Source organism: Rattus norvegicus, chromosome 3 (assembly GCF_021556685.1).
Source record: "Rattus norvegicus strain SHRSP/BbbUtx chromosome 3, alternate assembly SHRSP_T2T, whole genome shotgun sequence".
Lineage (NCBI taxonomy): Eukaryota > Metazoa > Chordata > Mammalia > Rodentia > Muridae > Rattus > Rattus norvegicus.
The window spans coordinates 135,449,870-135,474,944 of record NC_141536.1 but is presented as its reverse complement, the minus strand read 5'-3'; the positions used below and the strand labels follow the sequence as shown (position 1 = coordinate 135,474,944).

Below are 25,075 nucleotides of genomic sequence, written 5' to 3'. Positions count from 1 at the left end.
AGTTGATACCATAACTTTAAGCCTTTGATATTGCCATCATTTGATCTAATGAGATTCCTGCCATTTTTCTTGAGTAAGGACTTGGGAGGGGGTATAGCACTCTCTAGCAGGGGAATGAAGTTGGCCCTGACGTCTGTTTAGGCACATAAAATCTAATTTTCAATTTGAAGTCAGAATGGAAAAGACAGAACAGTTTCTGCTTACAAAATTAACTCACACACTTCACCAGAACTCTATTTCATTTCTCTATGTTACCACATCCCCTACAAAGAAGCTTCCCAAATAGATTGTACCTTGTTTTGTTTATTGAGAGATTCCTTACAACACGCATAATAGCGTCTCAATAATACCAGTAATCAGAAGGCTATGGAATGAAGTTGGTTACTTAATTTTGATTACCAAAGAATATCTGGCATTTAATACAAGACAGGATGCATCATTTCCTGCCACAGGGGACATCCAGTCTCTTGCTGTGCATAATGAGCCCAAGGTGTATATTGACACATGCCAGATGACACAGAGGCTAAAGACAAAGTCCTTACTCATAACTTTCCAGTCCGGACTCTGTCTATCTTCGGCACTGACCCTTTGCGCCCAAGTCACAGCACTCTGTAGGTGCCTCATGATGTTTGTATAGCTTGTTAATAAGTCACAGGCTCATTAAAACCCCCCTCCCAACTAAAATTGGGAGGTGGGCCTGAGAAATTTGTGTTTCATTTCATGGTTTGTTGTTGTTGCTGTTGTTGTTGTTGTTGTTGTTGTTGTTGTTGTTGTTGTTGTAACCCATAGAGTGGGCTGGTCGGGCTTATATAAACAAGAGCTTCAGTCAGTTCTAGCTGCTACAGATTCTAGAAGCAGAAGATGTCAGATCAGTTCCTCCATGTTTGTGGCTATAACCCATGCCTCTTCCTTCATCCCATTCATTTACTTCTTTAAGTATTCAACTGTTTCCCACCACAGGGCCTTTGTACATGCTGCTCCCTCTTCTTGGATTGCTACTCCTAGTCTTGGTATGACTAAGCCCTCTCAATTTCGGGGCTCATTCTACATAGAACTTCCGACTGGGAGAGACCTTCCTCGTCATCTAATAAAAGGAGCCTGGTCCTCTCTGTTCATGCCTCTGCTTGGGTTACTCTGTCTGCTCAGCATCTTGCTTCCTCTGTCAAGTGTCTGGTGGTGGTTACAGTATTTCTTGAAAGAATTAGGGAAGAACACAGCAATGAGTGAATGGGCAAGAGGATGAACAAAGGGCAGAAGGGAAGGAGATGGGGAAGGTAAAAGGAAGGAGAGAAGGAAGGAAGGAAGGAAGGAAGGAAGGAAGGAAGGAAGGAAGGAAGGAAGGAAGGGGAAAAACTATTTGCATAGTATTCACATAGTATTCACATAGACAGCTACAAGTGATTAAAGTACATAGGGAGAAGCTGGCCCTGCTATTCATTAGCCATGAGGTGTTGTAGGGGTGTGTGGAGAGAATAGGGGAGGGTGATGTTCTCCACCACCTCACTCTTCACCATCTGTAGTAGTCCAGAGAACTGGGCACAAGGTCATGGGGGCAGGAGAACTGGCCCTGTCGATCACCAACTGTGTCACCTGGGCAATACATGAACCAGTCACAAGGGTGTGAGAATGGGAGAAATGGCCTAGACCTTCATCAGCTGCAGAACTTGGGAGAATGGGCCCTATACCTGGACTGGGCAGTACAATGAACTAGCTCTGGTGGTGTAGATGTACTAAGTGAACTGGCCCAGAGGACAGGAGAACAGGAGAGATGATCCTACCCCCTTCCAGTGGTGGTATTGAGAGGGCTAGCCCGGGCAGTACTGGAAAAGATGCCCTGATGGTTTGAATAAGGGAAAGCTGGTAAACTGACCCGCTCAGCCACCACCCAGGCCCAGATCCAGGGCTTTGAGTTGGCCCACCCCAAAATCTATGCCATCTCTGAACTGCTGGAGCACATGAAAGGGCCAGTTCTGCTGATCCAAAGGTACAGGGTCTCCTTGACACAGGGCAACAATAGGATAGCCAGGAGGAGTCCTGGTCATGATCCAGTATTGATGGTGTGGCAGAAGCAAAGGCCTCAAACCAGACCAATGACTCATTGTAATGAACATTTGCAAGTAAAGATATGTGGACAGAGGGAAATACCATTTGCCCTACTGTGATACACTAGAGCTTCCATGATGAGATGCTTTCTATGCTCTATTTAGTTTAGTTTAGTTTAGTTTAGTTTAGTTTAGTTTAGTTTAGTTTAGTTTTTGTTTGTTTTTTATTTTCTTTTGTGGGGTGAGGTTGCAAGGTCAGAGGACTGATACAAGGGGACAGGGAGATGAGTAGATGTGGGGTACATGATATGTTACTCACAAAGACTCAATAAAAGTTGAAAAAACATACTAAAAGAAGCACATGGGGTGATGTATATAGGTCATAAGCAAATAGGATCTGCCTTGTATAAGGGACTTGAGCACCCACAGATGGTGGTATCTATATGAGGTTCCAGAATCAATTCCCCATGAATACTGAGGGACAACAATGCATGGTTTTTGTATCAGAAAGTAGAACTGGCACACCGCCAACATTAAAGGTGCTACCAACACATTCTTACCTTCCTTTAAAAAAAATTCCTCTGTACTGATCCCAAGTTACACTACTGAGACCCCAAAAAGAAATATATCTTCTTAAAGGACTGTTTTTTTTTAAATTACTTATTTGAATGGCAGGTGCCCTCTTTGCCCTGAGTGATCATGGATAGATGTAGTCCAGGGCAGCACTGACACCTAGACTAGCAGTAGCAATACAGGAAGTGATATCCCCAGCCCAAGGATGGGGCCCAGGATAAGGTAATGCCCATGAGAGGGCCGGATAAAACATGGGTGCGGAACTGTCCTCTAAAAGGTAAACTACTCAGATACTTGGACATTTTTATGTTCTCTGTATGCTGAGGAGCAACCAAGGCCAGGATTGGTTTCGATGATAGCACTTTGTAAATGTGATCACCTTGTCATTGGCTCTATTCTGCCCTTAAGCCAAACTTTTCATTTAGCTGAGTCTTTCTTTCCATAGTATGTCAGTGATACCTACACTTGGGTACAAGCAAGGCTGCTATGGATTTTAATGATATCTACTACTCAGGCTATTATTCCTGATTAATGGGCATCTGAGTGACACTGAAATGACACCATCAGTCTCAGCTATAAGGAGTTTTTATTCTTATCTGCCCCATATGCCTCTGAGAGTAGACCCTGGGGACACAGCTGGGTGCTGTAAACGTCCTCACACTCCAAGCCTTGATAAGATTACTGAGCTATGAAGACAAAAGGGTCACATCACTGTCAGGAGATCTGCAGACCATAAGCTTGGAATGGGTTCAGGCTAATCCCTATCTTTCAAGTGAATTTAAATGTTTTCTCCCTGTTTTTAATCACATCCTCCAGCTTTACCATAGTATAATGGTCAGGTAAAAATGTGATATATTTGACAGATACACTTTTATAATCTGATCTACACATGCATTGGGAGATGATTTGAAGTAGAGCTAATGCATTCATAGCCAATATACTTCACATAGCCCAACTGAGGGTGAGGGGTGGAGAGGGAGGGAGCTATGGACACTTAAAATCTACCTTATTAGACAATGGCAAAATTATTAATTATAGTCACCATGTTGCACATTAGGTCTCCAGTATTTATCCATCTTGATCCTTTGATCTTCTATTTTTCTTCACCCTCAACTTCTGGTGGCTACTATTCTAGTCTCTACTCTAAGTAGTTCTACTTCGAACATGCATGAGCAGTCTTCCTGGGTTTCTTTTCTTTTCTCTTTTCTTTCTTTCTTTCTTTCTTTTTTTTTTTTTTTTTTTTTTTTTTTTTTTTTTTTTTTTTTTTTTTTAGCTACATCATGGTAGCCAAGAGACACAATTTTTTTTAAAGCTGATTGATCACTCTTGCCAATGGGTATGCACATTTAACAGTGCCTTTATGCGCTCTCCTGTGAGTGGATACTGGCTTGCTCCCTTACTGTGGCCTTTGGAAAAAATATCTTAATAAATGTAAGAATGCATTAACCCTTGATGTACAGATTTTGTTTCGATAAGTGTATAACCAAATGTGGGGGTGCTGCATGATATGAAAGTTCCTTTTTTAGTTTTCTGAGGAATCACAATGCAGCTTTCCATAATGGCTGAACCATTCCTACTGAAGTGTAGGGGGTTCTGTTTCCTCAGCATCTCTGCCAGCTTTTGCTACTCTTTGACTCTGTGGTGATAGCCCTCTTAAAAAGTTACTCTTTGACCATTTTTCTTTCTTTTTATCTTTCTTTCTGTTTTCTTTTTCTTTTTTTCTTAAATCTTTCTTTTTCTTTGACCATTTCTCAATTCTCTGTGTGAGTTTGCTATTCAGGCATATGAATTCTTTATATATTGCAGACACTAATCCCTTGTTTAATATGCTTTGCCCAATCTGTATGTTGATTTTTCATTTCCCTGGTATTTTCTTTTGCAGTATGGAAATTGCTTGATAGAGCCCAACTTGCTTGCTTTTTTCCTCCCTAAATTTTGTAAATTAAGAGCTAAAAGTCATTGCTAAAATCAATGTATGGACAGAAGATTTTCCTTCCAATTTGTTCGTTGTTTTATAATTTTAAGTTTTAATGTTTAACACACTGATCTGTTTTTGGGTAAGCTTGACGTGCTCCCTAAGACAATGATCTACTTCCATCACTCTACCAGTGAATGTTCCACTGTTGCCGGAGTGTTTCCTGTTTATGTTCTTGACACCTTTGTTAAAAACTAGGTCGGCTGGTATGCAGGAGTTCATTTGGGGTTCTTCATTTCATTCATTTAGCTATTGCATCCATTTAATGCAAGTTCTAAACTGTATTGATACCTATAGTTCTATTATGGAATTTGAAATCACAAAGTTTGATGCCCCCCCTTTCTTTTCCTTGCTCCAGATTCTTTGGCTATTTGAAGGTTTTTAGTGTTTTTACACAAGTTTTGGGATTATTTTTCTAGTTGTGTGAGAAACATCATTTAAATTCCATGTAGATTACATTTAGTTTGCAGCCGAGTTTATGGGCATTTTGTGAATATAACTCTTCTGAGTCATGAACACAGAATATGTTTAGATTTATTTGTGTCTTATGCAATGTTTTAGAATTTTATGTTTATATTTCATATTCTTGATTAACTTTTTTTCCCAAAGGGTTTTATGTTAACTGTAAACAGGACTATTCTCTTGATTTCTTTTTTGAGAAGCTCATCAATAGTGTGGTGAAACACTTCAAATTTTGTATATAGATCTTGTGTCGGGAAACGTCATTGAAACTTCATCTGTTAGTTCTAAGTTTTCTGATGGAGGATTTAGAACTTTTCTGTATAAAGCTATATCATCTCCAAATATACAGTTTCATTTCTTTCTGGTTTTTGGGCTTTTTGTTTTTTGGGGGTTTTTTTGTTTTTTTTTTTTTGTTTGTTTGTTTTTTGTTTTGCTTATAGTTTAAAGATATTTATTACAGCAGAAACATACATCTCATAACCCGAATCCACACTGTTTTTCTAGGAAATCAAAATACCAGATTGGACATATAAATAATGAGTTGACTTTCACACGTCTCTACAACCTGCAAGTTCAAGCAAGGAGCAGCTGCTGTGCTGACATCTTTTGTATCCAGATGCTATCATCCTCCTGGGTCTTCACGTGGTCTTTTATCTATGTGACTGTGTCATAACCATTTACAAGAATACTAGTTGTGGTGGCTTGAATGAAAATAGCCCTTAGGGAGTAGGAGGTGTGGCTTTATTGGAGTAGCCTAAAACAGAAGTTGGTATTAGAGACTGGGATGTTGCTATAATAGTCTGAGCCTTTGGGTTTGTTTGGAGGAATGTGGAATTTGGGACTATGGATTAGAAAGGTAGTTTAATGCTTTAAGTGAGGCTTAATGGGCCATGCTTGTAGGAACAATGGAGACAATAGCCCTGAGGGTGATTTTAACTGTGGGGGCCTGGCTCAAGGGGTTTCAGAGAAGAAAATTTGTATGCAGCCAGATATTCTTCTCGTGATATTTTGGCTAAGAATGGTTCTGCTTTTTGCTCTTGTTCAAAAAAAACTTCCTGAGGCCAAATTGAAAAATAGAAAATGTATAATTTGAGGCAAAAAGGAGCACCAGGAAGTGAAACAGACCTAAGGAGTGAACAGATTAAAGAAAAGCCTGCAGTTAAATGGAATAAAAGAAGTGGTGACCTCCGGGCAAGACCACACCCAGCTAAATTTCTACTTAAAGGAATTTAAGAAGGGTTTTGGGCCAGGTGTGGTAGTGCATACCTTTAATCCCAGCACTAGAGACAGACAGAGTGTGAGACTAGCCTGGTCTATGGAGTGAGTTTCAGGACAGCCAAGCTTGGGCAGTGAAGGAAGCCATTGAAGTGACTTTTGAAGTAGTTCTAAATGCAGCTTTGCATTATGATATAGCCACGAGCCTATGGGTGCCAAGGAAGGAAATATGATGGTTTGATTGAAAATGGTCCTCATAGAGGCCTCCCCTTCTCTGAGGAGAAAGGGAGGGGAGAATAGGGAGAGGTGAGGTAAGCGGGAGGAACTGGGAGAAGAGGAGAAAGGAGAAGCTGTAATCAGGATGTAAAGTAAATAAAATAAGTTTATAAATAAATAAAGTAATATGCTCGCAACCCATAATCTCATAGGAAGTGGCACTATTAGGAGATATGGCCCTATTGCTAAAAGTATGTCACTTGGGGGTGGGGTTTGTGGTCTCAGGTGCTCAAGCCATGCCCAGGGTAGCATTCTCTTCCCAGTGCCTGCCAATCAAGATGTAGAACTCTCAGCCCCTTCTCTAGTACTATGTCTGCCTGCATGCCACCATGCTTCTCACTATGACAATGATGTACTAAACCTCTGAAACTGTGAGCCAGCCCCAATGAAATGTTTTCCTTTATAGGAACTGCTGTGGTCATAGTGTCTCTTCACAGCAATAGAAAACCTAAGACACTGTCATATAAGACCCACTACAATGCCTTAATTCAATTGAATTACTTCAATCTAAAGAGGTCACATTTTAAGTTATTGAATATTGTTATGCCAGGAAGAGTTTGTGAACTCTAAAAGACCACCAAGGAGCCGTCTCTGATTAGGGTCTCTTTATTACAAGCTCAGGCTTGGGCTCTCCTCCAACCCAACCCTGACACAGCAGGACAGGAAGAATAGGAAGGGAAGGCAGAGCACCCTCCCCCACAACCCTCAGCAGGACAAGTTTTTGTAGGAAAATAGGAGTGAGTAAGGGGGTGCGGAGGGGGTGTCTGGGGGTGTCTATCAGAATGACTATAAGCCAACAGGTGGGTGCCCTGAATCAAGACCATATACAATCACAAAGTACATCTGAAAGAATCAGACTAATCTTTAATTAACTGTTGCTAGGATGTAGCTAGTGAGTAACGCTGACCAAGGACGAGCCTTGAGGTCCTTAGAATTGGATAACATAACAGAGAGCTCATCTCTGGGAAAATAAAATCTTCCTCTTTCTGCAGTCACTGATTGCCTAAGGCTCTTTATCTAGGTGTGGGGACTTATGTGTGCTTAGAAATAATACAAAATACCAATACATTGGCTTCTCTTTCATAAACCAGGATGTCAAGTGCACTTTGTTTGACAGGCGCCACATAGATTCTGAAGGAAAGGAATAATGTTGGGAAGAACCAAGACTGTTAAGTGTCCACTGGCCTCATCCAAATGTGAGTTTAATGTTAAAAACAAAATTTATCTCAAATCCATTCAATTGAACATTGCCTACAAATGGTGAAATTTTAAAAAAAAAAAAAAAAAACACGTAACTTCACGAGTCGTACCATGGATATTCCACAGTGCCTAAACTCTCACCCAGATATGTGGTCGTCTCTGCTGGCACAATGCCTTTTTGCTTTAAACATTAAATTGTTAGTCTTACTAAATGCTAATGAAATTGGGAATATGTGGTTATGTGTAGACACGCCCATACTTGTTTACACTAGAGTTTCCAAAGTGCTCTCCCATTTGTTTCCCTAATCCTCTAGGAGAATGGCTTGCATTTATTAGAGAAGTAATGTACTGTTGCCTAGGTTACACATTATACAAGAAACTCTGACTGAGAGATTTTCACTGTTAGTGCTCATTGTATTATGCAGGGCTGTTTCTCTTTTAAAAAAATGGAAATGCCAATTTTGTATACATAATTTAATCTAAATCTCAAATCAAACCACAGAAGTCATTTCTTCCACTCATGAAGGAAAAGCCAACCCAGAGGGTACTATGCATCTTCCCTTTGGTACTATGACTCATAAAGGGTAGCTTAGGGCTAGATGGTGGTCCTCTGGCTCTAAGTATCTTGCCCCCCTCTTTCTCTCTCTCTCTCTCTCTCTCTCTCTCTCTCTCTCTCTCTCTCTCTCTCTCTCTCCCTCCCTCCCTCCCTCCCTTCCTCCCTCTCTCTCTGAATATAAATATATAGATCTAAGATACACTTCAGGAAATCACTTCAAAATGCTAGAGTTAATTCAAGGCATTAACTAAACCTGGAAGTGCCCACTCCTGGAGCTCAAGAAGAAAGGGTGTGTGGTTAATAGCTTGCTGGGGAGTGGATGGGTGCACTAGCTGCTGCCAAGGAGGCCTAAAGTCACTTTCCTACTCAATCCATGGCTTTGTGCTAAGCTACATAACTCTGGTTACATGCTCCCACAAAAATCCAATGAGGTTTCCTCCAGTGGCATCTGTTCCATCGAGGCTACTCTACGTATCTTCTAATGTCCTGGATTCAGTGACACTTGTCTATATGACTCTCCAAGCACTGTTAGGGCAAGCACCAAGAAGTGCTAAAAATAAAAGAAACATTACATTCTGAAGGTCAAAACACTGGGTCAACGTAGGTAACCAGACAGCATTAGGAGAGGATCCTGGGTATCCAGCTTTTGTTTTAATTAAAAGAAATTGAAACATGTGTATTTATGTATGCATATAGATGCATGAATGCAAGCTTATTACCCATGTGGACACAGGTGGAGGGCAGAGGCTGACAAGGGGAAGTCTTTCCTTGATTACTTCTCCACTGTAGTTTTTGAGAAAGGGTCTCAAAGGGTCTCTTACTGTACCTAAATTTTGCTATTAGTTAGGCTAAGTGGCCAGAGAGTCCTTAGGATGTTTGTTTCTCTTCCCTAGCTCATGGGTTTATAGACACTTGTACCTGGATTTTATGTAGGTTTTGGGGAGTCAGACTCAGATCCTCGGGCTTGAACAGCAAGAATATTACCAATTGAGCCATCTCCCCAGCCTGAGTACCTAAGTTCTAACGGTCGCTGGTATACCTGGTCTCTCTGGCTTGTAGACCCAGCACTTCAATCCCATGGCCGCCTTTTTTTCTCTGTGTTTTCTTCTTCTTCTTTTTTTTTTTTTCCGGAGCTGGGGACCGAACTCAGGGCCTTGCGCTTGCTAGGCAAGCGCTCTACCACTGAGCTAAATCCCCAACCCCCTCTGTGTTTTCATAAAGTCATCCCTGTATGTCTGTCTTTTTTGTCAAATTTCACTTTCTTTTTGTAAAGATACGAGTCATTGCTGGATTAGGACTCACATTAGCAATCTGATTTTAACTAGATCTTTCTGTAATAATACTGTTTTCAGAGAAGATTGTTTTCTGAAGTTCTGGGATTAAGACCTCAACCAATCGTTTAAGGCTCCTTCCGTGGCTTACATGTTAGTCAATGACTCCACTTTAGTCCTATTGCAAGCCTCAAGTTCAAACAGAAAGCCAAGCTCTTGATTCAAAAAGCATAAGAACAAGAGTAAAATTGACAGCTGTCATGAAGTAAACTGGGCTTCCTGTTCTCCACCTCTTTGTTTGCAAGTACTCTCTGCTGTGTCTCTATCCATAGAATAAAAAAATAACATAATTCATACAGCATCAGAAGAGTAACCAGTTACTGTTACTGTTTATAACAGCTCTCCCTGTGTAAATTCAGGAAAAGGAGTAGTTATTCCTGAAGCATCACAAGACTGCTGCCTAAAGTCACCAAGTGGGCTTGAGGAAGAGCTGCTAGAAGTAAGTTCCAGTCTGTCTCCAGTTTTTTCAGTGTGTCCCATTGTTCTAGGATGACTACTGCCCAGTAAGGCCAGAGGAGGCACCTATCTGTCCTATGAGTCTGAACACTTGCATGTGCATGCAATTTCTTTTTGATTCTACCTGAGAGATCTTCTGCTGCCTTGATTCATGACCTGCCTCAAGTCACCAGTGCTGGCCTCTTTGTGGCCTTCTGAGTACCTGCTTATGCCCTTCTCTTGAATCTCCACACTAGATAGCACTGCCTACCTAGACATGGGAACAAGCCTAGCTGCTACCTACATCATTGTGACCAGCCATGTCCCATCCTATCATAGAACATAATATAGTATGCATGTGGCACAAAGTAGGGCTTGGTGAAAGACAGCTCTCAAAGGCCAGTGCTACTGCTGCTGTAACAGGCTGTAGTGTATTCATTTCTTTTTTTTTTTCTCCATCTTTATTAAATTGGGTATTTCTTATTTACATTACAATTGTTATTCCCTTTCCCGGTTTCCAGGCCAACATCCCCCCAACCCCTCCCCCTTCCCTTCTATATGGGTGTTCCCCTTCCCATCCTCCCCCCATTACTGCTCTTCCCCCAACAATCCCGTTCACTGGAGGTTGAGTCTTGGCAGGACCAAGGACTTTCCCTTCCACTGGTGCTCTTACTAGGATATTCATTGCTACCTATGAGGTCAGAGTCCAGGGTCAGTCCATGTATAGTCTTTGGGTAGTGGCTTAGTCCCTGGAAGCTCTGGTTGCTTGGCATTGTTGTTCATAAGGGGCCTCTTCAAGCTCTTCCAGTCCTTTCTCTGATTCCTTCAACGGGGGACCTATTCTCAGTTCAGTGGTTTGCTGCTGGCATTCGCCTCTGTATTTGCTGTGTTCTGGCTGTGTCTCTCAGGAGAGATCTACATCCGGCTCCTGTCGGTCTGCACTTCTTTGCTTCATCCATCTTATCTAATTGGGTGGCTGTATATGTATGGGCCACATGTGGGGCAGGCTCTAAATAAATATTGTTTTTATTGTTTTAAATGATGTGTATTTATGTTTCTGTATAGGTATGGGCACCCGAGTACAGGTACTATGAAGAAGAGAGCTGTTGGATTACACTAAGGTAAAGTTACAGACATTTGCGAGCTGGCTGATATGTGTACTAGAAACCTAACTCAGATTCTCTACAAGAGCAGTACGTGTTCTTTTTTTTTTTCATGCATAATCATAAAGCTGCATTTGTAATAGCACAAACATAAAATAAACAACAAATGACAACCAACAGATAAACGGTTAAGTAAATGGAATAAACCATTAAACATTCACCTTGGCAAATGGATGTTAAGGTAGTTATGCTGAGTGAGTAGCGCTAAACAAAATGAGTAAGTGTTGAGAGTCTCCATTTACACATAATCCTAGAAAATATATGGTATCTATATGAAAAAGAAGCATACAGGGATTTGGGATAAAGGAGTTGGAGAATCAAGAGAAGCATGTTGGGCTTTGGGATTTAGGAATAGGTATGTTATAACAATCATGCATGAATTTTCTGAAGAACAAATTAAAATAAAAATAATCATAGGCCTGGCTTAATTAGATTTTCTGTCTGGGGTTTGTTATTCGTTACTTTTCTGTGGCTGTGAGAAACCAACTTGACCTATGAAATGTATAAAAGAAAAATTTTATGTGGGCTTCAAGCAACTCATTCAAGGAGTAGGAGTTCATAATTGTGGGCATGCTAGCAGGCTGGCACACATGGTGGCTGGAACAATGGAACAACATCTGGGAGCTCACATCTTCAATGGTAATGGAAAAGACAATGCAGAGAGAGCATTCTAGAAGTTTAGTAATGCCAGTGACTTACTTACTATAAAGCCAGAATTCCTAAACCCCTTCAAATACCACCACCAACTCGGGATCAAGAGTTCAATGGTCTAACCCTATATGAGATATTTCTCATTCAAATCATGACAGCGCACTTCTGGTCTTCTGATACCAATTTTTAATTCTGCTAAGAATCTGAAATTGTGATCAAACATCGTGACTAAAAACAATCTAGGTAAAAAAGGGTTTTAATTTCATCTTAAAACTCTTAGATTACAATCCATCACTAAGGGATTCTAAGGCAGGAATTCAAGCAGGCACAGAAACAGGAACTATGAATAAGGTAGCTTGCTGGCTTGCTACTTCCAGTTCCTTTTCTTATGTCCCACAGGACCACCTGTTCTGGAGTAGCCCATCCATAGTGGACTGGACACTCTGACATCAATCGAAAGTCAAGAAAATGCAACAAAGACAAGCTTATACACATCAAAACAATACTCTTTTTTTTTCTTTTTTTCAGAGCTGGGGACCGAACCCAGGACCTTGCGCTCGCTAGGCAAGCGCTCTACCACTGAGCTAAATCCCCAACCCCTATACTCTTTCTTCAATTGAAGTTCCATCCCTTCAAGTGACTCAAATTTGTGTCATCTTGACAAAAATTAACCAGCATTTGGTTTCTTATGAAGTTCAATCAAAAGTCCAACAGGGCTACCGTTAAATCAAAGGTAGCAGGAGTATCCTCTTCCAAGCTGGCTAGGCACATGGCTGATGGCAGATGATCTTGTTTTCTTTCAATGGGTTTTTTTTTTTTACATGAATTTGCTTCTGTGTCTTGTACACAATTCAACTGAAGGAAAAAGAAGAAATCATGTCTTTTAATTAATCATCTTTTAATTGCCGTGCTATCACTTCAGCCATCCTGTTGTTCAGAGACCAACCCTGGACAATGTGGGGACACACAACTCACAGGAATTCCCTGTTTGATTTCCTGCCCTAATTGCTTTCAATGATGAGCAGTACGTTAAATAAATCCTTTCCTTCTATTTTTGTCATGGTCTTTCATCACAGTGATAGTAACCATTACTAACATACCCTCTTTGCCAAATAATTGAAGAGTTGCAGAAAAAATTAAATCTAATATATGAAAAGAATCAGAATTTGACTCAATCTCTTCAGAACTCGTTGACCTCCAGGATCTTTACTGAAGGTTTTAGACATTATGTATTGATATTATTTGAGACACGAAAGGGTTCATTGCAATATTAAGACAGGAGGAACTAATAGAAAGGCTCATTGGCTTCTTATACCAAATATCCATTCAGAGTCACATAAGGCTTGTAAAGTAACAGTCTAAAAGATAAGGTTTTGAAATAAATCAGATCACTATACTATATATGAGTATAGATAAAATAAAATATTAGCCTCAGTTTTACTTCTTGTACATAATGTTAACAATGAACTAAGCAATTAAAAAAAACATACTTTTTTTCAAAAGGAGACAGGAAGCCCTTTGTCTCAGTTCCCAGCTCCCACAGGTACATCCTGGGAACACAACTAGTCAAGATGGCCACGGGATCAGACAGATAATCTTCCCTCTCCTTCTTTACCTTCAATTACAATATCCAAGTCTCAACCCCAGATTTGTAGCAGACCATCTGCTATGATCTCTTCCTCTCTGAGGAAGGAGGATAGGTCTACAAAGATCTTAGTTGGACAGCCACCTTTCTTCCCTGAAATGGACAGACCTTCTCAACGTTCTACCTCTTTCTAACCCATCCCTATTCTTTCACGTCAGCTCCTAATACCTAGAAAGAGACTCTATCCTAGACTCCAGTGGCCAAAACTGGCCGGATCTTAGAAGCAATCTTTACCATGTAACCCATAGCGACACACTCTCCTGAGCACCAGAGAGTGCAAAATAAAACACAGAATCAAACACAAATCCACAAAACACAAGACCAAATATCAACATCTAGAGTTACAAGCATCTCAAATCCAGATGCCTAAATGCCAGTATGAAAACCCAATTAACAGCCAGAACATATGTCTCTACTGGAGACCAGCAACCCTACTACAGCAGATCTTAGAAAACACAATATAGCTGTCCAAAAGACAAGAAATTCAAATTAGCTATTGTAAATATGTTCAAGGATCTTAAAGAGCTTGTAAATAGATTAATACAATATGTGTGTCTGTGCATCTACATGAATAATTGTGGGTTTTTTTCCTGTGGTTCTCTTGTTTCTATTTGTTTTGTCTTATTCCAAATTCCTTGTTTTTTGTTTATCTTTTTTTTAATTTTTTTTTATTAACTTGAGTATTTCTTATACACATTTCGAGTGTTATTCCCTTTCCCGGTTTCCGGGCAAACATCCCCCTCCCCCCTCCCCTTCCTTATGAGTGTTCCCCTCCCAACCCTCCCCCCATTGCCGCCCTTCCCCCATAGACTAGTTCACTGGGGGTTCAGTCTTAGCAGGACCCAGGGCTTCCCCTTCCACTGGTGCTCTTACTAGGATATTCATTGCTACCTATGGGGTCAGAGTCAAGGGTCAGTCCATGTATAGTCTTTAGGTAGTGGCTTAGTCCCTGGAAGCTCTGGTTGCTTGGCATTGTTGTACTTTTGGGGTCTCGAGCCCCTTCAAGCTCTTCCAGTTCTTTCTCTGATTCCTTCAATAGGGGACCTATTCTCAGTTCAGTGGTTTGCTGCTGGCATTCGCCTCTGTATTTGTTGTATTCTGGCTGTGTCTCTCAGGAGCGATCTACATCCGGCTCCTGTCGGTCTGCACTTCTTTGCTTCATCCATCTTGTCTAATTGGGTGGCTGTATATGTATGGGCCACATGTGGGGCAGGCTCTGAATGGGTGTTCCTTCAGTCTCTGTTTTAATCTTTGCCTCTCCCTTCCCTGCCAAGGGTATTCTTTTTCCTCATTTAAAGAAGGAGTGAAGCATTCACATTTTGATCATCCGTCTTGAGTTTCGTTTGTTCTAGGGATCTAGGGTAATTCAAGCATTTGGGCTAATAGCCACTTATCAATGAGTGCATACCACTTTCTGTGATTGGGTTAGCTCACTCAGGATGATATTTTCCAGTTCCAACCATTTGCCTACGAATTTCATAAACTCGTTGTTTTTGATAGCTGAGTAATATTCCATTGTGTAGATGTACCACATTTTCTGTATCCATTCCTCTGTTGAAGGGCATCTGGGTTCTTTCCAGTTTCTGGCTATTATAAATAAGGCTGCGATGAACATAGTGGAGCACGTGTCTCTTTTATATGTTGAGGCATCTTTTGGGTATATGCCCAAGAGAGGTATAGCTGGATCCTCAGGCAGTTCAATGTCCAATTTTCTGAGGAACCTCCAGACTGATTTCCAGAATGGTTTTACCAGTCTGCAATCCCACCAAAAATGGAGGAGTGTTCCTCTTTCTCCACATCCTCGCCAGCATCTGCTGTCACCTGAGTTTTTGATCTTAGCCAATCGCACTGGTGTGAGGTGAAATCTCAGGGTTGTTTTGATTTGCATTTCCCTTATGACTAAAGATGTTGAACATTTCTTTAGGTGTTTCTCAGCCATTCGGCATTCCTCAGCTGTGAATTCTTTGTTTAGCTCTGAACCCCATTTTTTAATAAGGTTATTTGTCTCCCTGCGGTGTAACTTCTTGAGTTCTTTGTATATTTTGGATATAAGGCCTCTATCTGTTGTAGGATTGGGAAAGATCTTTTCCCAATCTGTTGGTTGCCGTTTTGTCCTAACCACAGTGTCCTTTGCCTTACAGAAGCTTTGCAGTTTTATGAGATCCCATTTGTCGATTCTTGATCTTAGAGCATAAGCCATTGGTGTTTTGTTCAGGAAATTTTTTCCAGTGCCCATGTGTTCCAGATGCTTCCCTAGTTTTTCTTCTATTAGTTTGAGTGTGTCTAGTTTGATGTGGAGGTCCTTGATCCACTTGGACTTAAGCTTTGTACAGGGTGATAGGCATGGATCGATCTGCATTCTTCTACATGTTGCCCTCCAGTTGAACCAGCTCCATTTGCTGAAAATGCTATCTTTTTTCCATTGGATGGTTTTGGCTCCTTTGTCAAAAATCAAGTGACCATAGGTGTGTGGGTTCATTTCTGGGTCTTCAATTCTATTCCATTGGTCTATCTGTCTGTCTCTGTACCAATACCATGCAGTTTTTATCACTATTGCTCTGTATAACTGCTTGAGTTCAGGGATAGTGATTCCCCCTGAAGTCCTTTTATTGTTGAGGATAGCTTTAGCTATCCTGGGTTTTTTGTTATTCCAGATGAATTTGCAAATTGTTCTGTCTAACTCTTTGAAGAATTGGATTGGTATTTTGATGGGGATTGCATTGAATCTGTAGATTGCTTTTGGTAAAATGGCCATTTTTACTATATTAATCCTGCCAATCCATGAGCATGGGAGATCTTTCCATCTTCTGAGGTCTTCTTCAATTTCTTTCCTCAGTGTCTTGAAGTTCTTATTGTACAGATCTTTTACTTGCTTGGTTAAAGTCACACCGAGGTACTTTATATTATTTGGGTCTATTATGAAGGGTGTCGTTTCCCTAATTTCTTTCTCGGCTTGCTTCTCTTTTGTATAGAGGAAGGCAACTGATTTATTTGAGTTAATTTTATACCCAGCCACTTTGCTGAAGTTGTTTATCAGCTTTAGTAGTTCTCTGGTGGAACTTTTGGGATCACTTAAATATACTATCATGTCATCTGCAAATAGTGATATTTTGACCTCTTCTTTTCCGATCTGTATCCCTTTGATCTCCTTTTGTTGTCTGATTGCTCTGGCTAGAACTTCAAGAACTATATTGAATAAGTAGGGAGAGAGTGGGCAGCCTTGTCTAGTCCCTGATTTTAGTGGGATTGCTTCAAGTTTCTCTCCATTTAGTTTAATGTTAGCAACTGGTTTGCTGTATATGGCTTTTACTATGTTTAGGTATGGGCCTTGAATTCCTATTCTTTCCAGGACTTTTATCATGAAGGGGTGTTGAATTTTGTCAAATGCTTTCTCAGCATCTAATGAAATGATCATGTGGTTCTGTTCTTTCAGTTTGTTTATATAATGGATCACGTTGATGGTTTTCCGTATATTAAACCATCCCTGCATGCCTGGGATGAAGCCTACTTGATCATGGTGGATGATTGTTTTGATGTGCTCTTGAATTCGGTTTGCCAGAATTTTATTGAGTATTTTTGCGTCGATATTCATAAGGGAAATTGGTCTGAAGTTCTCTTTCTTTGTTGTGTCTTTGTGTGGTTTAGGTATAAGAGTAATTGTGGCTTCGTAGAAGGAATTCGGTAGGGCTCCATCTGTTTCAATTTTGTGGAATAGTTTGCATAATATTGGTATGAGGTCTTCTATGAAGGTTTGATAGAATTCTGCACTAAACCCGTCTGGACCTGGGCTCTTTTTGGTTGGGAGACCTTTAATGACTGCTTCTATTTCCTTAGGAGTTATGGGGTTGTTTAACTGGTTTATCTGTTCCTGATTTAACTTCGATACCTGGTATCTGTCTAGGAAATTGTCCATTTCCTGAAGATTTTCAAATTTTGTTGAATATAGGTTTTTATAGTAAGATCTGATGATTTTTTGAATTTCCTCTGAATCTGTAGTTATGTCTCCCTTTTCATTTCTGATTTTGTTAATTTGGACGCACTCTCTGTGTCCTCTCGTTATTCTGGCTAAGGGTTTATCTATCTTCTTTATTTTCTCAAAGAACCAACTTTTGGTTCTGTTGATTCTTTCTATGGTCCTTTTTGTTTCTACTTGGTTGATTTCAGCTCTGAGTTTGATTATTTCCTGCCTTCTACTCCTCCTGGGTGTATTTGCTTCTTTTTGTTCTAGAGCTTTTAGGTGTGCTGTCAAGCTGCTGACATATGCTCTTTCCTGTTTCTTTCTGCAGGCACTCAGCGCTATGAGTTTTCCTCTTAGCACAGCTTTCATTGTGTCCCATAAGTTTGAGTATGTTGTATCTTCATTTTCATTAAATTCTAAAAAGTTTTTAATTTCTTTCTTTATTTCTTCCTTGACCAGGTTATCATTGAGTAGAGCATTGTTCAATTTCCACGTATATGTGGGCATTCTTCCCTTATTGTTATTGAAGACCAGTTTTAGGCCGTGGTGGTCCGATAGCACGCATGGGATTATTTCTATCTTTCTGTACCTGTTGAGGCCCGTTTTTTGACCAATTATATGGTCAATTTTGGAGAAAGTACCATGAGGAGCTGAGAAGAAGGTATATCCTTTTGCTTTAGGATAGAATGTTCTATAAATATCCGTTAAGTCCATTTGGCTCATGACTTCTCTTAGTCTGTCGACATCACTGTTTAATTTCTGTTTCCATGATCTGTCCATTGATGAGAGTGGGGTGTTAAATCTCCCACTATTATTGTGTGAGGTGCAATGTGTGTTTTGAGCTTTAGTAAGGTTTCTTTTACGTATGTAGGTGCCCTTGTATTTGGGGCATAGATATTTAGGATTGAGAGTTCATCTTGGTGGATTTTTCCTTTGATGAATATGAAGTGTCCTTCCTTATCTTTTTTGATGACTTTTAGTTGGAAATTGATTTTATTTGATATTAGAATGGCTACTCCAGCTTGCTTCTCCTGACCATTTGCTTGGAAAGTTGTTTTCCAGCCTTTCACTCTGAGGTAGTGTCTGTCTTTGTCTCTGAGGTGTGTTTCCTGTAGGCAGCAGAATGCAGGGTCCTCGTTGCGTATCCAGTTTGTTAATCTATGTCTTTTTATTGGGGAGTTGAGGCCATTGATATTGAGAGATATTAAGGAATAGTGATTATTGTTTCCCTTTATATTCATATTTGGATGTGAGGTTATGTTTGTGTGCTTTCATTCTCTTTGTTTTGTTGCCAAGACGATTAGTTTCTTGCTTCTTCTAGGGTATAGCTTGCCTCCTTATGTTGGGCTTTACCATTTATTATCCTTTGTAGTGCTGGATTTGTAGAAAGATATTGTGTAAATTTGGTTTTGTCATGGAATATCTTTGTTTCTCCATCAATGTTAATTGAGAGTTTTGCTGGATACAGTAACCTGGGCTGGCATTTGTGTTCTCTTAGGGTCTGTATGACATTAGTCCAGGATCTTCTGGCCTTCATAGTTTCTGGCAAGAAGTCTGGTGTGATTCTGATAGGTCTCCCTTTATATGTTACTTGACCTTTTTCCCTTACTGCTTTTAATATTCTTTCTTTATTTTGTGTGTTTGGTGTTTTGACAATTATGTGACGGGAGGTGTTTCTTTTCTGGTCCAATCTATTTGGAGTTCTGTAGGCTTCTTGTATGTCTATGGGTATCTCTTTTTTTAGGTTAGGGAAGTTTTCTTCTATGATTTTGTTGAAGATATTGACTGGTCCTTTGAGCTGGGAGTCTTCACTCTCTTCTATACCTATTATCCTTAGGTTTGATCTTCTCATTGAGTCCTGGATTTCCTGTATGTTTTGGACCAGTAGCTTTTTCCGCTTTACATTATCTTTGACAGTTGAGTCAATGATTTCTATGGAATCTTCTGCTCCTGAGATTCTCTTCCATCTCTTGTATTCTGTTGGTGAAGCTTGTATCTACAGCTCCTTGTCTCTTCTTTTGGTTTTCTATATCCAGGGTTGTTTCCATGTATTCTTTCTTGATTGCTTCTATTTCCATTTTTAATTCCTTCAACTGTTTGATTGTGTTTTCCTGGAATTCTTTCAGGGATTTTTGCGATTCCTCTCTGTAGGCTTCTACTTGTTTATTAATGTTTTCCTGTTTTTCCCTAAGTGTGTTCATGTCTTTCTTGAAGTCCTCCAGCATCATGATCAAATATGATTTTGAAACTAGATCTTGCTTTTCTGGTGTGTTTGGATATTCCATGTTTGTTTTGGTGGGAGAATTGGGCTCCGATGATGGCATGTAGTCTTGGTTTCTGTTGCTTGGGTTCCTGCGCTTGCCTCTCACCATCAGATTATCTCTAGTGTTACTTTGTTCTGCTATTTCTGACAGTGGCTAGACTGTCCTATAAGCCTGTGTGTCAGGAGTGCTGTAGACCTGTTTTTCTCTCCTTCAGTCAGTTATGGGGACAGTGTGTTCTGCTTTCGGGCGTGTAGTTTTTCCTCTCTACAGGTCTTCAGCTGTTCCTGTGGGCCTGTGTCTTGAGTTCACCAGGCAGCTTTCTTGCAGCAGAAAATTTGGTCTTACCTGTGGTCCCGAGGCTCAGGTTTGCTCGTGGGGTGCTGCCCGGGGGCTCTCTGCAGCGGCAGCAACCAGGAAGACCTGTGCCGCCCCTTCCGGGAGCTTCAGTGCACCAGGGTTCCAGATGGTCTTTGGCTTTTTCCTCTGGCGTCCGAGATGTGTGTGCAGGGAGCAGTCTCTTCTGGTTTCCCAGGCTTGTCTGCCTCTCTGAAGGTTTAGCTCTCCCTCCCACGGGATTTGGGTGCAGAGAACTGTTTATCTGGTCTGTTTCTTTCAGGTTCCGGAGGTGTCTCAGGCAGGTGTCCTGCCGCTCCTGGGCCCTCCCCCACGGGAGCCCAGAGGCCTTATACAGTTTCCTCTTGGGCCAGGGATGTGGGCAGGGGTGAGCAGTGTTGGTGGTCTCTTCCGCTCTGCAGCCTCAGGAGTGCCCACCTGACCAGGCGGTTGGGTCTCTCTCTCACCGGGTCTGGGAGCAGAGAGCTGCTGCCGCAGTACGTGTTCTTAATCTCGGAGCTATCTCTCTAGCCCCTAAATTAGCCATTTGTGATATGTAGCTTAATTGAAATTCATGCAATCATGTTCATTCTCTGACCTAGGCAGATGCATCTGGAGTGGAGAACACCACCTGTGCTCTGGGACAGTCCTGTGTTCACTCTATATACAGTAGGTAGGCCCTTATGCTGAACCATGCCGGGTGTTGAGTCAACACAGCAGGAGCCACAGCCTCTACTACATTTTGAAAGGTAACAGGATTCCTATGAGTCTAAAGCCACTTAGCTACCTCATTCTTGCACCTCCATCTAACATGCATGATTAGTGGTTGAATTGCTTTCTATTTCTCTGCAATTCTCCTATACCATTGCAGATCATTTTGTCCTTATTGATAATGCCCTCAGATGCTGGATTAGAGACAGCCAATCTGTCTAACTCTCATATCTGGGTATTTTCAAATGGTGTGGGCCAATTAGCTTTGAGAAGTGTATGCTGCTTTGATTAGAATTGAATGTTTTTTTTACATTGTCCCCTCTGTACTGTTCACGTGCATCATTATTGCATCATAGACTTGCACCAGCCTCTTCCTTAGTCCAGGTTCCTGGCCATCTGAAGCTCCTAGGTGGTGCCTCTGTGTCTGACCTTCCCTCCTGGACCCTTGGACAGGCAAAAGAGAAGCTCACTGGTTCCTGAGCATCATCTCTGCTCACTAGGTAGACTGACAGGATCCCTCCTTCCCTGAGCCAGGGAGGGTGGAGTGGGATAGAATAGGGGCTCAGATGGTTGGAAGGACAGAACAGGATCCAATGAGGCAGGAGTCAGAAGAGCAAGAGCTCAAGGTGAGGAGTAAACCCTAGGGTGGGAAGGTTTGACCAGGAGAGAGAGTACATTTCAGCTGCCTCTGTGTCTTCCAGATCCGAAGCCCAGCACTGCTGCCTGTCGGCAAGCTCTTGGAGGAATGTGTGTGTGTTTAGTTTTTTCGGGGGTAGTGGTATGTTTGCTTACGTCACAGGTACTGAAGGTATATCCAAGGTCTTTCACTCCTTTATAAAGCAGGCTTCAGGTGGCATCCCCTTACACGTGAACACTGACGTGGACCAAAAAGAATTTTGATGGAAAGTAGCATCCAACACAGACCACATCTCCACATTTACAAGGCAGAATTTTCCATTTCTGGGTAATTCATAATAAGGAATGGCTCTTTGTCTGCCTTCCCTCCTATGGTTGTGTGTTGGTAATTGGGTAAACTGATAATATGCTGGAGCGCGATGTGGAAAGAACATTTTCCATCATTTCGTGGAGGCTTAGAGAAGACAGTGAGCAGACTGCCATAGAGATAAGCCCTGTTGCCCTGGGTAACAGAGCAAGGATAGCTTCCCTTTGTAGGCCCATAGCACAGCCTATAAAAGCAAAACAAGACAAAATGTTGATCCTCCTATGTGCTTTTGTAAATTGCTTATTGGGCTTTTAAAGGTCATTCCAGTGATAAGGAGGCATACTTTCATTGCATTTTCTCAAAAGAAAGTGATATTCCAGTTTATAGTGTGTGGTTCTTGTCTTACTGTTCAGAAGAGGAGGTCAAGTGGATATGTGGTTTGCCCACAAGCTAAGTAGGACCAAACCATGAGGATAAACTTACAGCGTCAGGACAAAGAAGGAAAAAAATTTAAAGCCCAGCAGCTTGAGGCTGGAAGAAATCTTCTGGATAAACAAAGTCCTGTTGATTCTTAGAATGCGGCTCTCCACTTTCTCCCCACTGCAAGGAATGAGCTAAATTTATCAACCTGGGAAGCCATACTATGAGACCTTAGATTTACTACCAATAATGACTATCTTGTTAGGGAGACTTTTCTGTGTCTTCATTATTGATCTTGACATTAGTAAGAGAATGTTTATCATTATCTCTACAGTATTTGGTAGCCAACAGAAAAAATTTTCCCTTTCCTAGAGAAGCCAACTAAAAGGCTGTGCTTGCTTTTTAAAGAAACGCCAGCTTCTCTAGCATGCACAGTTAGAAAGGGTCTTAGATTCCTAAGCTGGAAATCACAACCATGACTGGCTGATACTGGGGTGTTGGGATTCAGGTGGAGAAAATGGATTTATCTTTTCCTAAAGAGGAAGCATGACTGCTGTGGGCCCTTCACCCATGTAAGCCCCAGCCTTCTGTGTGTAGGATAAAAAGCTTTTCTTGTTTAGCTGTGTTAACTAACATGGGCAGTGAGTCTAAAGTTAATACCATGTAAACACCATTTATAAAGTATTGATTGGCTCAAAGTAGATTCTAAAAGCTCTCAGGCTGGTTAAGGCAGATGTTTGGAGAATGTATAGCTTGGGCAATTTGGAGGATAATTCAAACCACTGAATTTCTTGGTTTTCTTTCTGCGGCTGACTGTCTGACTGGCTTTACAATCTCAGTAATTCCGAGAGCTGGCATGACTTTCTCTGGTGCTCTCCTGCAAGCTGAAGTATGGGCAATTTCTTCCCCACGGTTCATTTCACTACAGGAGTAAAAGGTTTGTAACATCGGGGGCTTTCCTTGAGGTCTTAGATCCTGACAAAGTAAAAAATACATAAATACTTACCAGAAGGACAGAATGGATTCAGTGAAAAAGCAACTGAGTGATTTGGTTTAGTAGATGGTTTTAAGACAGAAACCATAGGGGTGTCCAGTCCCATAAAGTCCCCACCTTTCTGTCCTCACCTGCATGAGCCTCGTGAGGTGGTAGCCTTCTGCTGGTTCCAACTCCCCTTTTAAATTTATATGTATATTTTTCTTTATTTCTTTACTTCTCACTAAAATTGTGTTGTTTTTGTTTATTCTTTCAAAATAAACCCATATGTTTTAACACTAGAAACTAATAACTTTCTTCAGCTTTCCTTTGCTTTATATTTTACTGAAAATTAACATAATAATAGGGCAGTGTCTCCGGTGAGTGTGAAAAATCCTTTTTAAAATTAATTTAAAGTTTTTGTGTATATAGTATTTTATCTGTAGGTAAGTATGTGTAGCATGGGCATGCTTCATTCCCTAGGGGATCAGAGGAGGCCATCCAAACCCTTGGAACTGGAGTTAGAGTTTATTTGAGCTGCCGTGTTATTTGTGCTTGATTTAGGTCCTCTGCAAGAGCAGCAAGTGCTCTTAATTGCTGAGCCATCTATGCCACCATGGCTATTGAAAAATCTGAAAAGCAAAATGAAACAGCTCTGTTTGGCTTCAGGCAGGCTAACTTGTGACTCTTCCAGTAGGCATATCCAGAATAAGTGACTGACCAAGACGTTGTCCCTAAACTTAGCCATCCCTGTTGTCTGCTATATTCTGTCATAATTTTATTTTATAAATTTGAAATCCCATTTTAATTCTCCCCTTTGGGGGACAGAGTTTGAGACAAGGTTTCTCTGTGTAGCCTAGGCTGTCCTGGCATTTACTCTGTAAACCAAACTAGCCGCAAACTCAGATATCTACCTATCTCTACTTCCCAAGTGCTTGGATTAAAGGTACACACCACCTCCACCCAGCTTTTAATTTCTCTTACTATTGTAAAATTGAAATAAGTTTACTGAATGCATGGTAGAGCAGGCCATTATTATTCTATAGTTAAAGAAATTCTCATACGTTATATTTGATTTTATTCTTTCCCCTCTTTCAATTCCTCCAAAATTCTTCCCACCTCCCTACCCACCCAACTTCATCCCCACCTTGTGTGTGTGTGTGTGTGTGTGTGTGTCTGTGTGTGTGTGTACATATAGTGAGGTGCACATGCCCATGTATGTTCTCCTGCAAAAGGCAGAAGAGGACATTGGGTGTCCTGCTCTGCCATTCTCTACCTTATTCCTTTGATATGGAGTATTCTTTCACTGAACTTGGAGCAAGCTCTAACAATTCTCCTGTTCCCACTCCTTTGGCCATGGATTGCAAAGACATGCACAGCAATGCCACACTTTATATAAGGATTCTGCTATCTAAAGTTGGGTCCTCAGTCTTGTACAGCAAGTGTTTTTTATTCATAGCATTCTCTCTCCAGCCCCTAGATCTTAGTTTGTTGAGGATTTGTTTGCTGGACACATGCTAGGCTGATAATAAGTCTAAGAGAAAACAAGCTCTCAGCCTAAGAGACAAGAATAAGTAACTATCACATTAGAGAATGGCAATGGGCTACATGAATACATGATTCTCAATTATTTAACACTGAATCAATGTAACAGGGTATGGTATGAACTCATTCTACCAGTTCCTTGAAAACAGGTGTTTCCCTGAACTAATTATCCAGTGTACATTTCCTGCCCTGTGTCCTCTGTCCCATACACTTGTGTATCCACTGACTTGATGCAGTCATCATGAGAGTTTGCCTTTCTGATACTGTATTTATGGTTCTAGTAGCATTTCTCCTGCACCATATTCAGGGAACATGAGAAAATAGCAAGAAGGGCCTGGGAGACTCAGCTAGGGTACTACAACAAACATGTCTTCAGTGGTTTCCAGGAAAAGCATGCTGTAAAA

At 41.0% G+C, this 25,075-nt stretch overlaps 1 long non-coding RNA gene across 3 annotated transcripts in view; it reads right to left on the bottom strand.

Moving 5' to 3' along the window:
* LOC120101462 (uncharacterized) overlaps window positions 1-25,075 on the bottom strand; it is a 314,162-nt gene that overhangs the window by 141,707 nt on the left and 147,380 nt on the right. The window contains exon 3 of one of the 3 annotated variants that reach the window (XR_015684675.1): window positions 9,427-12,734. The exons of 1 other annotated variant lie outside the window; for it this stretch is intronic. This is a non-coding gene — a long non-coding RNA (uncharacterized LOC120101462). Of the gene's footprint in view, window positions 1-9,426; window positions 12,735-25,075 lie in introns of those variants that run through there. One more of the 3 variants, XR_015684676.1, reaches the window with a different exon arrangement.